This window comes from Canis aureus, chromosome 6 (genome assembly GCF_053574225.1).
Source record: "Canis aureus isolate CA01 chromosome 6, VMU_Caureus_v.1.0, whole genome shotgun sequence".
Lineage (NCBI taxonomy): Eukaryota > Metazoa > Chordata > Mammalia > Carnivora > Canidae > Canis > Canis aureus.
In genome coordinates this window covers 73573730-73589001 of record NC_135616.1, presented here as the reverse complement: position 1 = coordinate 73589001, position 15272 = coordinate 73573730, and the positions used below count along the sequence as shown (strand labels likewise).

At 42.6% G+C, this 15272-nt stretch overlaps 1 long non-coding RNA gene across 3 annotated transcripts in view; it reads left to right on the top strand.

The window, feature by feature from the left end:
* Positions 1-14823, top strand: part of LOC144315272 (uncharacterized) — a 29847-nt gene extending 15024 nt beyond the window's left edge. For 2 of the 3 annotated variants that reach the window (XR_013381020.1, XR_013381018.1), the window contains one exon: positions 7047-7279. This is a non-coding gene — a long non-coding RNA (uncharacterized LOC144315272). Of the gene's footprint in view, positions 1-7046; positions 7280-13546 lie in introns of those variants that run through there. The other variant, XR_013381019.1, reaches the window with a different exon arrangement.
* Positions 14824-15272: the final 449 nt, after the last annotated feature.

Genomic DNA, 15272 nt, shown 5'->3' with positions numbered 1-15272 from the left:
AACGCCATCTGACATATTGTATTTCTTCCTGCCTATGTTAACTATCACACTCGTAGGTAGAAATATAGGTCCTTGAAAGAGATTTACATCCTATACCCTGGAAGCAGCAAATATACTTTGTGTGGATAAAACATCTTTGCAGGTGTGACTAAGTTAAGAATTCTTAATTGGGGAGATTATCCCTGACTGTCAGCATGGACCCAAAATGCAATCACACGTATAAACAAGAGGAAGAGGGAGACTGGACACACATGGAAAAGACCAGATGAAGACAGTGCAGAAATAAACTTGAAGATGGTGGCCTTGAAGATTAGGATGCACGGCCACAAGCCAACGAATACCAGCAGCCCCCGGAAACTGGAAAAGACAAAGAAAGGATGAAGGGAATATGAGCCCACCAACACCTGGACTCCAGACTTCTGGCTTCCAGTACTACGAGAGAATAAATCTCTGTGGTTGTAAACCACCAGTTGGTGATAATTTATTACAGCAACTATGAGAAACTAACATGTCCTTCTTCACTACAATGTAAACCTGAAGAGAAAGAGGACTTCTTCTGTTTGGTTCTCTACTCTAACCTCAGCACCTAAAGCTGGGGCCTGGTACAACTAAATGTTTACTATTTATAGTTGATGAGTGAATGAATGAAAAAAAGTTTTCGAATTTCAAATATATCCCAAGGATCAGTCTATTTGTTCCTCTAAAATAAAACAATTGCCAGCGGTTGGCATTTGAAGGGCTCGGCATGCACCAACATAGCCCACCAATTCGTTCATGACATAGCGAGGCTCGCCATGAGAAGCATTTCAGGCCCTTCTTAACCAGAAAGATCTTGCTTAATTCATAAGTGGAGCAACCTGGTCTAGAAACCAGAACTTTGGCCCTCAAGCCTGATATTCCATCCAGTCCAGCTCACCTATCCTCTTTTAAGACACAGGTTCTTCAGGGGGAATTTACAAAGCTGGAAGGGGACCAAGACTAGTTTGCACAGGTAACACATACTAACCAGTCTCATTTCTTGCCAGCCGTACTTCATCCATCATATCTCCAACAGATTCTATGGTAATAGTCAAAGCCAGCTGTTACCACCCAAGGCTGACTCTGCCGATAATAGATTATTATAATGTATGTAGCTAATAGGGCTTATGCTATCATAATGTGGCAGGACAGGATGGATCTCTGTAATAAAAACTAAGAATCTCTTGCATTTATATATCGCCTTTACTTTCTAAATGCATTCACATCTGTTATGTCATTTACTCATCCCAATACCCCTGGGAGGGATGGATCCATTCAGGATAATGCTCTTTTGTTCAGGAGGGCTGAAGAGTGCTCCCAAGATCCACCCCCACCCCCAGGCAAGTGGGCATTAGTCACTGCCCTCCTAAGTCACAGAATCAAATATGTAAGTAGGTGTCCTAGAAAAGTCGAAAGAGGCTTACCCATGTGACAGTTCACTCTTATGAACTAGTCCCTGCCTTAGAATGAAAAATGAAATTCTGTACTCTTGTTTGATAAATTGTAATTGCCTTATTCACCTCTCCCTGTGCCCATCCCTCTTCTCTCTTTCCTTGGCATGTAAACTTAGTGGTGTCACCGAATGAGTCAATCAGAATCAGAATTTTAATCTATTAAGCAAATGTAAAAAAAAAAAAAGTCAATGTACTATAGCTATTAAACCATTATCAAAACAAGAACAACAACACAAATCTCACTTTTATAAGCCGTAGCAATCATAGAGAAAAAAAAAAATCTAAGCTAGCAACTGCTTTCTCCAGTTCTTTCATGATCTGCTCATAGAAAGAAAAAAACATGACAACCCAAAGTTATCATCTTGTCCCAGGATAACCAAAGCTAGGTTGGAGGGAGATGGTTCACCTCATTTCCAAACAGCTCCTGAAATAAGGAAGTGTGGGAACCACACCAATGGGAAGATCTTAGTCGCCAAACTTATTAAGTGCACTCACTCCAAAATTACATTCCCTGCTTCTTTTCAGCACAAATTGAGCACCTTTAAAAGGGGATACAGAACACTTACACCTTTTAGAACAAAATATCGCTCTTGTAAGCCATTTATTTCTAATTACACAATTATTTTATCATGTAGCACTTGCTGAAAAAAAAGACTATAAGGGAAAGAATAGGCTGATTTAAGGTATTTTATTTCTTTTTATTGAAAAAAGTTAACAATCTAATTTCTTTTCTCTCTGGAATTAAAAAATGTTAAGGCGTATCAAGTGTTTCTCATTTCTGGATACTAAAATAATAATGTAATTAAAGATTAAATAGCATAGCATCATAAGAGATTGTTAAATCTACTTGTGAATAGAAGTAAAAGCCATATTATTCAAGGAATTTTAGAACTGGAGATAATTATTATCTAGCTTTAAATTGGGAATCAAATTCTTCCAAAGTACATGCTGCTGGGCACTTTCAAAAAGTTGCCCAGACTCGGGGCACCTGGATGACTCATTCCATTAAGTGTCCTACTCTTGATTTCTGCTCAGGCCATGATCTCAGTGTTGTGAGTTTGAGCCTTGTCTTGGGTTCCATGCTGGGCATGGAGTCTGCTTAAGATTCTCTCTCTTCCTCTCCCTTTGCCTTCCCCCACCCCCTTTTTCTCTAAATAAATAAATAAATAAATAAATAAATAAATAAATAATAAAAAAATAAAACTTGCCTGACTCTAGGACTGCCAAGGCTTTGGATGCACCCAGTTATATCCTCCGGAACACTCTGCTTTTAGGGCTTTGTTTATCTCCAGTGAGCTGCCCCTCCTGCTACCTCCCCTCAAACACCTCTGGTTATGCAGAGGGCTTCAGTTGCTGTTCTGACTCCAAGCCAGGGGGTGTAAACTAGACTGGGAGTGTGGAGGCCAAGAAAAATTAAGGCCATCCCACCTCAAGTTTAGCATTAGCACAAGTACAGCCATCTTAGGCCCCTGTGAATAAGAGCTGAACTTTATGGGAAAAACTGCAGAATGTACTCAATGTCCTTGGCAGGGAATCCCATATCAGAAAGACAACAGAGCTCAGAATTGCCCTCAGCAGAAAATCCCATATCAGAGAGACAACAGAGCCCAGCCTGTGGTAGAAAGTCCCATATTAGAATAAGAACAGAGCTCAATGCCCTTGAAAGCCCCATATCAGAATGTAAACAGAACTTGAGAAATTCCTCCACTCCTCCTGAAATTCCCCTAGACCAGCCTATAAAAAACCCAGCTGTAACCCACTTCGGGGTCCAAGTCCCTGCTCTGCTGTGTTGGGTACACTTGGACCCAAGCTCGAGCTTGCAAATAAACCCTCGTGCGCTTGCATCGGTGTCGGCTCCTTGGTGATTTCTCGGATTCGCAATCTTGGGCACAACAGGAGGATTGGGGTCCATCTCTCCCGAAGAGGAGTCTGGGCCCATGCCTCACCTGGACTATTGGACAAGTCCCCTAATTGTCCCCCTGTCTGTCTCTAGTCATGCCTCCTTTAAACCTGTCCTCCCCATTGCAACTAAAGAGGTCCTTTAAAGGTGAATCTGATTCCTTCTTGATTAAAACCCTTCAAGGATCCACCTTTCCTCCCAGATCATACCCAAATGCCACAGGATAGCAATCAGGGAGCTTCTCCATTTTGCCCCAACCTGTCTTTCCAGGTCCCCTCCTGCCATTTCTTACCATTGCCTATGGAGTATCTCGCACTCGGGCCTCATGGACAGTAAAGCTTTGCATGCCTCTCTATTCTCTCTGCTTGGGAATACCCTCCTCCATGATCTATCCTGGCAAAGCTCACTCATCCTTCAACTCAGATGTCACCTTGGATTCTAAGTCCCCGAAAAAGGCAGCGACAGCAGCATCTGTCTTTGTGTACTTCACAGCATGGAACTTACTTGGCTTACCAGATATTTTTAACTAATTGTGGAAAGGGGGGAAAAGAAACCCCAAACCCTAGCATTTCTGACAAGACTATTCTTCCTCTGTTATGTACTTGTCCTATTCATTTAGTCGCTTTCTTATTCTTTGGTTCCTTTCCTATTTCCTGATAGCGGGGAGTGAGAGAATGGGAAGGCACTTGCAGTTGGGGAACCTGTGGTGAAACCAGTTGTGTCTCTGCCTCTACTGGAATTTCTTCTCCACCCTATTGAATGCCTCTGCCTCGGGGGCCTGGGTGGGGACAGCTGTTTAATAAACCACATCAGCAGTGCACAACGGCTTAAGACAGAATGAAAGTGAGAACCTCAGATTCCATTTCAACTCTGGTGATAACCTCTGAATTCCATTATTCACCATTTTAATACAACCTTTATTATTTCGCTCAACCCCCCCTCCCACCCCCCAGCTTCCTTCTTCCCTTTGGTGTAGTCAAATGGCCTCTCGCTCAGGGGTTGGTGGCTTTGTACAGTCAGCCTCTATTCATATGCAGAAGCTCACAGCTGCTCCAACCCTTCAGAAATCGGATCCGGCTCCCCTCATCCCCTCCCCACCTCACTGCTTTGTAAAATCCTTGCTTGGCAAAGAGAAAGGCCGCATCTCTTAGCTGCTTCGGCCCTGCCTGCCCCCATTCAATTCCAGTCAAGTGTGGTTGGTGCTGGTTATCCTTTCAAAAGGTTTCCATATTCCCATTCATTCAAAAAGAGAGGTGGGGGGCGGAGGGGGTGCAGAGGAAAGAAGGGGGGGCGGTGCCCTCCAGGAGTGAACGGGATGCAAAGCTGAGCTTTTGAAGCTGGCCTTGCTTACACCAGCGCTGCCTTCCAGGCAGTGAGAAAGGCAGCCTCACATTACACAATCGAAGAGGTGGGAAGCTAATTTTTGTTTAAGATTTTATTTATTTCTCCCTGAGAGACACACAGAGAGAGAGAGGCAAAGACACAGGCCGAGGCTCCCTGCATGGACCCTGATGGGGGACTCAATCCCTGGACCCCAGATCATGCCCTGAGCGGAAGGCCAACGCTCATCGGCTGAGCCACTCAGGGGGCTCGATGGGGGGGCTAATCTTAAGGCCTCGAATTACCCCCCAAGGGTGTTTCACTGCATCTGGGAGCATGGAGGCCGCTGACAAAGCTGAAGGTCCCCCAGCCCCGGGTTTGCTTGGGAGACACCTGTTGCCGCAGGAGCCCCATGACCTGTCCTTCCTTCCAGGTCGCAGCTGAGCTGGCTGGGGCCCAGCGCCAGATTGCTGGCGGACACCTGGCTCCTGTCAAGCGCTGGCATCTCATCCCAACAGGCTGAAATGAGGTTGCAAAGCTACCTGTGAGGAAGGAAGGGGAGGTGGGCAGGCGCTGATGCGAGCAGAAAGGCCGCAGTGGCTGCCCAGGAAGGCCGCGGGCAGGCCCAGCCACTGGGAGCGCTTCAAGTCTGCTTCTCCAGAAGCCTGAGGCCCCTGGTCTCTCCCTCAACTCTCTCTCTTAGTGACTTGGCCTTTTTCATGAGTACTTTAATAAAACTAACTATTTTCTACCCTGTGCAAGGAAGATCAGAAACGCTCCTGCTTTGGAAAAGTAATGACTTCGGATTCCTGGGGTGTCCAGAGGAAAGGAGTCGAAGGGCTTGGGGGAGGGAGCAGCGACTGGCCCACCTCAGGGCTCCTGTTACAGGACTGTAAGGAAGCTGGGCACGAGGGGCCCCTCTGAAAATCCCACTGGCACCACATGAAAGAAGGCGTATCTTTGTAGGTCGAGGAAGGGAGATAATCTTTTATGACTCCAGACTCAACACGTTTATATCCAGCGATTTGTCATCTAATCCTTGTGCTTTGCCTGGGGTCACAAGAGTCCTGTCTACCCCGAGTGCACAGTGAGGCTGGCAGGGAGGGTGGGAGCCTCATCTGCAATCTCAAGGTCTGTTCTGAACTGACAGGCCACCCACAGACCCTAAGACCTCTTGGGAGAGTTAGCAAAAGAGATCTCTTTCTCTCTCTCTCTCTCTCTCTGATATCCCATATCTAGTCCATCAGCAAATCCTATTGGCTCACTTTCAAAATATATTCAAAACCAATCCATTTTTATCATGTCCTCTGTTGTTGGCCCATGTGCAGTCCAAACCAGCAGCATCCTTCACCCACATCACTACAGTAGCCCTACCGGGTCTCTCTGCCACCGCCCCGCTGTCCCTGCCTCCACCCTTCTCTTTATTCTCCACAGCAGAGCCTGAGAGGTATCATGAGGTCTCCACTGCCACCACTGTCCCGCCCAGATCCCTCCCTGAACTCTCTACCTGTTCCACATGCACCCCCTCATTCACTGGTTTTCAGCTGCCCTGTCCTCGGGGACCTGTCCCTGGGGAGTGGCAGGACTGCCCCCAACTCAGGGCTCTTGCCATCTCCCATCCCTATGCCCAGAACACTCCCCCAGATATCCTCATCTCTCACTTCCTTCAAATCTGCCCCAAAGTCACCTCCTTGGCGATGCTTTCTTAATTGTCTTGTTTAAATGTGCCATGACCAAGCCAGCACTGTCTGTCCACCTTGCCTGCTTTATTTCTCCCCATTGCACTTACTACAGCCTAACACACCACGTGTTTGCCTCATTCTGTTCCCCTTGACCTGCACTGAAGGGAGGATTTTTGTCTGTTTTGTGCATTATTGTATCCTCAATGTCTGGAGCACTGCCTAGCATGTAATGAGCTCCATTGATATTTTTGGAAAGAATGGATAGTTTGTCCACTCTTTGGTCAAAATTCTGAAAAATTGGGAGGAAAGTTTGCTTTGGCATGAAGGCAGGCTCCCAATGGGCTGCAGGACCCAGCTCCTCCCAGAACATGTGTGTATGGTGGCCAGAGCAGAGAGATTTTGAAGGAACATGCAGGAGTGTAGGTCAAACACTGACCCAGAACTTGAGAAGCTAGATTCTAAGTTTGAAAGAAGAATATAAAAGGGCACTATACCCACTGGAGCCCAATCATTCATGCCAGTGAGAGGGCACTTCTCAATAGTTGGGAAGAAATCCTTCCTTAATTCTGTGGCCTCATTCTGGGGCAAAAAGCAGCCAACCATAATGAACCGGAGTGTGGCCACTCTGGCTTCTCTGCTCTCCCTTTTACTGATCTGTTCTTGTCATCACAGGAGTTCTCAGAGTGGCCGCGCAGAGCAATCAGGGCAGAATCAGTTGCTGGAGACACTCAGAAGAAGATTTTACAGCATGGATTCCTGTTCTTCGGTGAGAAGGCCTAGGAGTCACGGACTTTGTATTCATAATCTTACCTGGGCCACTTTCCCTTCATGCCTGTGTGACCTGAATAAAATGTCTCATACCCACATTGTACCATCTGGACCCATAGATGACTATCCCAGCCCTATTGAAGTGAGTGCAGTGGAGATGTCTATATTCTGCACCTGCCCTTGACTTAGGATATAATTTGGAGCTTCTCCAGCTGCTACTCTTGGAAATTAGAATCAAGGAGTGGAATTGTCCAAACTTTCTTTCCAAGACCTCAGTGTCTGATCCAACCTGGGGTTCCAGAAGTGTACAGTGAACACAGGACTTAAATGGTAATTAGTAGCCAAAAAGAGAGCATCCATAGGCGGCTATGGTAACCAAAAAGGAGATCCAGATATAAACCGTCTAAAGATGATGACTGAAGAAAAGAAAGCAACAATAAGAAGCAAACAGGTTTTGAAGAGTGAGTGAAGAAGACAGAAGCCCAGAGCCTGGCCCCCTTATGTCCTCTCTCTTGGAAGGTAGGGCCTGTTAAAGGACCTGAGAACATTAGGATAGGAATAGGCAGCTCTAAGCTAAGTTTGGAACAGATTTAGTGAAAGATAGAAAGTCTTCATCTCTTTAAAAAATAGGCTAAAGTAAGTGTCCATAAAAATAACTCATCCAGAACGTATCTCAAAACCTTCTCTCTCTCTCTCTCTCTTTTTTTTTTTTAAGGTAAATGCACACATTTGTTGTGTGTTTGAAGCATAACCAACTTTTTTGTTGTTGTTGTTCCTGGTCAGCTCTGCCTCTCTGCCAGGCCAGATGCACTCATGGACACCGAAACCATGGCACGCAGCCCTGTCTCTGGTGGAGTTGTGATGAATGCATCTGGAGACTTGAGACTAACCGAATTTTGGAACTACTAAAATCGTGGCTTGTCATCCTCACTTTAAAAATTGACGATTCTGCTACTCTCGGCAGATTTCAGCCTATTTTCTGAATGCTTTAGAGTTTGTAAACACTTTCGTATACATCATCTCATCTCATCTCTGTCCCTCTGGCAAGCATTGAAGTAAAAGAAAGGAATTGCTTCAGATGAATCCCAAAACATGACCTATTTGGTCCCCATGCCATCTATTATTGATTGAACTAAACATTTTCAGCGCAAATGAACAGATTCACTGATTTACAAAACTAGATTATAAAACATTTATACCTGCCTTCTGGCCATAAGATAGAACTCTTCGGTTAAACAACAAATTCCTGGGGGCAGGAGGTGGAAGAGAGTGCCAAGGACATCCTGTCCACCCCTACAATCTCACTCTCTGCCTTCCTTTCCTCTTTCTGTGGACCCTTAGCTGATACTCAGGAAGCCCATCCTGGGATGTGCTTATCTTTCCCCTTAATGTACCAGATAGAAGCTAATGGAAGCTCCACTGATTGAATTTTGTGTTTATAGTTCCCAAGGCAAGATTATAAGGAAGGAAAACCATAAATGGGTTGAAATAATACAACCTCAGGTGCACGTGCCAGGATTGCATGGCATGATCCAAGACTGCAATCACGTGACGGTGATCTAGGTCCTGCACCCCTCCTCCTCTTTGGACCTCACATCTAGTCTTGCCTGAATTCTCCCCACTCACCACCACCATTCCCAGCAGGAGGGTGGGACTAAAATCCCTCCAGGCCTCTCAGCCCAATAGACACATGGGGACGTCTGCTTTCCCACAGTGCCCTCCAGGTTTGCTTGCTACATGTGGGCTTCCTGACAGCTCCAACCATCACACAGTGGCCTCAGACTTCTTCCTCTCTTGCCCAGCACTCCTTGCCAAGGCCCTCAGCTCCGCAGGCTGCTTCTGTGCCCAGTGCCTATGCCTGAGGCCATTTCCCCAGCCATGCCAAACTCTGCTGGGAGTCAAGACAATGCCTTTCTCCACCATGTACTGTCCTGCTTTCCCAGCCAGGGGCACTGAAGGTGCTTCTTGCCCCTCTGCATGAGTCTCAGAATCCACATCAAAAACAGGTGACCCTTGAGCAACACCGGTTTGAACTGTGCACGTCCACTTACATGTGCATTCTTTCTGATAAATACAGGACTGTATGGTAAATGTATTTTCTTCATAACATTTTCTTTTCTCTAGCTGACTGTATTATAAGAATACAGTACATAATACCTATAACTTACAAAAATATGGGTTAGTTGACTGCCTACACTATTGGTAAGGCTTCAAGTCAACAGTTGACTACCAGTAGTTAATTTTGGAGGAGTCCAAAGTTATATGTGGATATTCAACTGTGCAGGGGGTCAGCACCCCTAGCTCCCATGTTGTTCAATGATCAGCTGTAGTCTCTCTGGACTCACACATAGTCCGTGGCATTGAATGGAGGGAATACACTACCTATTACTACCACATTCTCATACCTGTTACTTGTGATCCCTGAAACACTTTTGTCCTTAACTGGTGAAGGGAAACAGAATTTGCCACCCCAAAATGTGTCTCTTTGGCATAAGGATTATCTCAAGCTAGTTATTTTTAAGAAACTGCAGACATAAGAAAAGCTCTGAAAACTGAGTAGAAGTTACCCTTGTGTAAGAGACATTTACATTTATACAGGAAATCTTCATTAATAAGGGTGTTTTCTACTCATCTACACCAGGATGAAGAGGATTCTAAATCTCTAGAAACTCAATGCAGAAGTCTAGGATTTAGATCTGCACCACAACATTGACCTTGTTGACTGTGTTTTTCCTGGAAACCTCCTTAACCGGCTTCCCCACCCCCCAACATCTTTGGTCTGTAGCTGGAGATGTTATTTAAGGCAGTGGCTGGGGCCATTTTGGGAGCGACCCAGTTTTCCTGTATTGCTCTCATATATAAAGGAGATATAGTACATAGTATTCAACTTCCATTTGTTTTTCTCCTATTAATCTATCTTTTATTATGGGAGTGGGGGGAGTAGCTCAGCTAAGAACTTAGAAGGGTAGAGGGAAAATTATTTCCTCCTCCAGACAGGCCTTCCCCTTTTCTCACCAAATCATTCATGGAAACTAATGCCCCAGGAGTAACCTGCCCCACACACCCAGTCAGGGAGCCAGCTTGCTGCTGTGACATCTCAGGATTCCAGCAGTGACTCACATGCCTTCAAACTGCAAAGTTCTCTTTCCCTCCTGTGATGATCAACAAGATCACCTGGCTTCAGGCAGGTGACAGAGAGGGAGGCTTCAGGTCAGCAGAGGCTCCTCGCCTCTATCTCCTATCACCAATGATTCATAACTTGGACTTTCAGCTGTGGCCTCAGAGCTTCCCTACATCCATTGCTTCTCTTAGGCATTTTGTTGGCAACCTGAGTTATTAAGCTTATCCCTTTCTGAAAAGATCAATCTAGGTCCTGAATTTGGGCTTATTCTACATAGAAAACTCCATCTTCTGGACCTAGCTGCTCTGAACAAAAAGATAAATTCATATACTTTTAGTTCTCCTCATCTGTCGCATCCTGTTTTGCTTAAGGGTCTCTTGAAAATCCACCACAAGTCCTGCCCAACCTCCCCACTGTAGGACATTTGTACATCTTCAGAAGTTTCCAAGACTTTGAGAATTAATCATTTTTTGTGTGCAAAGGTATACAGGAAAAGCTAGGGACAAACTAGGTAGGTAAAAAGTTCTGCTATTGGGATGCCTGGGCATCTCAGCAGTTAGGCATCTGCCTTTGGCTCACAGTGTGATCCTGAAGTCCTGGGATCCAGTCCCACATCGGGGTCCATGCAGGAATCCTGCTTCTCCCTCTGCCTATGTCTCTGCCTCTCTCTTTGTGTGTGTCTCTCATGAATAAATAAATAAAATCTTAAGAAAAAAAAAAAAAAAGCTCTGGTATTTCCCAAATTGAAATAATAAAAAACATAGGAAAAATAATTTTATCAAAGCACATGCTTCCACTGCCAAAGTATACCCCTCCCACCCACAAGGCACCTTGGGTGCAGGATAATTTGCAATGGTATTTTTCATTAGAGGCTAGAAGAAACTAGCTGAGTCAACAGTGAGCTGAATAACTAAGGAAGGCTCCTTCCTTCCTGGTGGTCCTTCAGGGGGATGCATTTCTGCCTAGCTATACCTCATCCACACAGATTCATTGTTGCATGGAAAGCCGATGAAAGAATGAGTTTCATCATTTCTATGAAAAGGAAAAAAGAAATCAGCTTATCAACTGTTGTCCTATTACATCTCTTTCTTCTGCTTCCTTATGAAATCAGGAGAAAAGTGGCATTCCTTATTCCTCTATGCAGGTCCTAGAAAGGGCAGCCCTCACTTTATAAATGGAGCTCTTGTACATAAGTCCGATGTTGAAGTCACTTAAGAACTCTCTGCCCTTGATTCTGATCCTTTCTCCTGTCAAAGTAACGGTGACATTAATAAGTGTGCACAGAGGGGGGCTTCATGCCAATTAACAATTTCTCATTAGCTTAATTAGGGGACACATGTTTTTAATCACAGCTAAGAAAGTGGAATGATTGAAGAATTGATTCTGAGCTTTTGAAAGCATCCCTATCAGTGCATGGAATTTAATTCTGCAGATGTGCTTGAAAAGAGACAGAGGTAGAAAGAAACAGCTTTAAATGACATGGCCCCACCGAGCATAATAGGAGAATGCCAGAGACACCGAGTAAGTGTTTCCACTTTGGATCCAACACAATCTTTTTCAGGCTATCCAAAGTATCGAAGGTCTCACCCTCACTGTTATGTTATATGAGATATCTGAGTACAACAATTTTCTTTTCCTTTCCACTACTCTTTATCCCTAGGTTCCAAGTAAACAGATCTCATGGTTGCAGAGATGTTCAGATAATGTGGATAGTTTAAATGCAGCTTTGTGGGGCGGTGGGGGGGGGCAGTGGCTGATGGTTGTTCTGGTTGAACTGACCATAAAATGTGGACTTCATGGGTTACTTGGGAAGTCTGGAATTACAAAGCTTATTCATATCAGAAAATGGTTTGACTTATGGTTTTGCACGCTTGTAACCTAAAGATGTGTAACTGTCATAGTCCATATAACACCCAAAAGGCAAAAAAAAAAAAAAAAAAAAAAAAACCAACAAAAAAACACCCAAAAGGGCACTCCTTCAGATCATGCAAATCTATGGGAGATTGTTGAGGAATTTGTGCTATAAATGATATTGATTTAAGTGTTTAAATTGTTTTTGGCTGTGTACAATGCAGTAGAGTCATGATCCCTATCATTTAAAAACTTGGTAGGCTAATGCTTCACAATTATGATAGTTTAGTAAGGGGGGCACACTATTCCTTCTTTGTAAAATGCAATCTTTACTAGTATAATCCTTCTGAAATTATTTTTTTTCCTTCTTGCAAAAAAAGCAATGCATTTTAATTGCAGGAGAATGGGGAAATCCAGTAAAATAGAAAGAAGAAAAAAAATCACATGTAATCCCACCTAACCAGATATAATCACTTTGGATTTTAATATATAGCCATTTTCATTCTATATATTTTCTAGTAAAGTGGGAGTCTCTGGTACTTCTAGCCTTAAAACATGCTTCTTCGCTTACTGTGCCATTATGTCCCCACACTGTTAAATGCTCTTGTACAACATGATTTTTAATGACTGCATAGTATTCTAGCTCATGAATTTATCACATTTATTATAGGACATTATGGATATTTCCATTTTTGTTATTATAAGCAATGATAAAGTGGCTGTGCTCGAATATAAATCTTTTCAAGCATCTGCAATCATCTCTTTAGAATACATTTTTAGAGGTGGGATTGCTGAGTCAGAGATTATGTACATTTTAAAGACTGTTGAACATATTGTCAACCTGTTCCCCAGAAAAGTTATACCTTCCCATTTACATTCCCAGAACCAACAATGTGGAAAAGAAAAATAAAGTTTTAAAAAATAAAGAAGGATTATGTCTTATTATAACGTTTACTTGCAATTTTGACAACCACTGAAATCAGATATGCCCTTCCACAGTGATCTTTTTGTGAACTGCTAAATTGTACTCTTATTTTATACCTTGGAACATTAATCTTCCTATTGTTCACTAGTGAAAGTGATTACATATTAAACATACTAAACCATTTCCACACATCCTTAAAAATATCTTTTTTTTTTTCTGCTTTGTTACTTGCTTCCCCCTGTATTTACCGTGTGTTTTGTTGTTGTTATCTATGAAAAGTTCTAATGTTAGATAAATTAAGTCTATTATTCTGTTACGGTTCTTTCTTTCCTATAATGTTTGGAAAATCTTCAATGCTCTGAGATTTTATATTCACCAATATTTTATTTTATATTTTCTTCTTTCTTCTTCTTCTTTTTTTTTTTTTTTTACTTTTTAAAATTCATCTGTAATTTAGTTTTGTATGTTGCCTGGGTAGTAATTTCTTTCTCTTTTGTTTTTTCTTAGCAAACCACCAGTTGGACCAATGCTATTCATGGAAGCTTTTAGCGTTTCCCTAAATGTGTTCTATGGACCACTAATACTTAAGAATTCTTGAAGAAAACAATCCTTTCAGATACATATATATTTAAGAGATGCTGAATAATCTATTCCCTCATTAAGATTCACAGAGGATATTTCCATTTAAAAGCTTCAAGAAGAAAAAAAAAAAAAGCTTCAAGAAGTCCTGCAGTAAAGATACCTATTTTATACTGCTTTACCTGGAATTATATATTTAACCATGTAATCCTTTTATAGACAACATCTGTTAGCATCAGAGATACTAATGTTCTATAGAACATGTGGTGACTACCTAACTTGAAAGGTCAAGAAGCCACCTGTACCAAATACTATTGTTGGAAGTATCTGAAGAGGTCCCATATGTATGTAGTACCCTCTTGGCTATTTGGGTTCTAAAAAAATTGAGAAATAAGAACCAGTAGGGCAGATGGGAGACAAATATTACCTGTATTATTGTGATGGGTGTGTTAGAGGATTAGCTTAGTGGGGAAGCCAAACGTGCCCTGCTAACTGAATCCCCAAAGTTAATGTAACTGTTGAGTCACAGGCAAGGGCATCCAAGGGTTTTTCAAGAGCTCGTCTTTCCAAGGTAAGACATCCAGACTTACAGAGAAATATCCTGTCTTCAACAGGCAGCTAGTTCCTAGGAGAATAAAAAGAAAAGTGATGAGTTTAGCAAGATTAAGTCTTTCAAAATCTACTAATCAGGTAAATTACTCCCTCTTATCTTAGCTTAAGGAGTGAGACACCAGGAGGGTTAGAGAAAAATCCCTGCACAAGGAGATAAGAAATCTCCCCAGTGAGAAAAAGAGTCTTCTCTCACCCAGTTCAGGTTGAGTTCTCCAAATCCCTGGTGTTTAACATTGAAGAGTAACAGGTGTGGCTATCTTCCCAGGGAGGCGGTCTGCCCAGAGAACTCTGGAAGTTAAGAAGGCTTCTACCTTCTTAAATTGCTTTCTCCAATACTGGCCATTGCTCTTTTGGGTATCTTTTCTGGAAGGAGTTTAGATTTTGCTTCCAGAAAGCTATGAAATGGATTGAAAACAGTACATTAATCAAATCAATCCCAAGGCCCCCCATGGGAGTTGAAAACTCCCTATTCTATTTTCCGTCCTAAATTATATCTAATAACACACATTAGCAGAGAGTCTGCTAGGAGAGTACATGCAACAGAAAGACACTACATAATAAAATAAAAACAACATGTAGATGGCCCAAATCTGATTATAAACTGTCTCTCATTCCCAAATTTTCAAGGTACTCAATCCCCTTGTAAATGAAAACTTAAAGATGGTAAAGTCTAAAATAAAGTCAGAAAAAAAAAATAAAGTCAGAAATAATGTGCTTGTCCATTGATCTTTCCATTCCTATGCCATTATCATACTGTGTACTTATTACATTTTATAGTGTGTTTGGATACGGGCTAGTGTAAACCTACTTGATCCTTCAAATACATCTTCACTGCAATTCATTTGGCTCTTCGAGAAGAATGTTAGATTCATTTTTACTCAAAAAGTGCAATTTTGATTGGAATTGCACTAGCTTCATAAAGTAATTTGGGAGCATTGATTGTATTGGATATTTCTCTACAGGAACACAGACTATCTTTGAATTAAGAAATGTTCATTTACATTAATTCAGATAAACATGTTAATCACAAAATAACATTCCT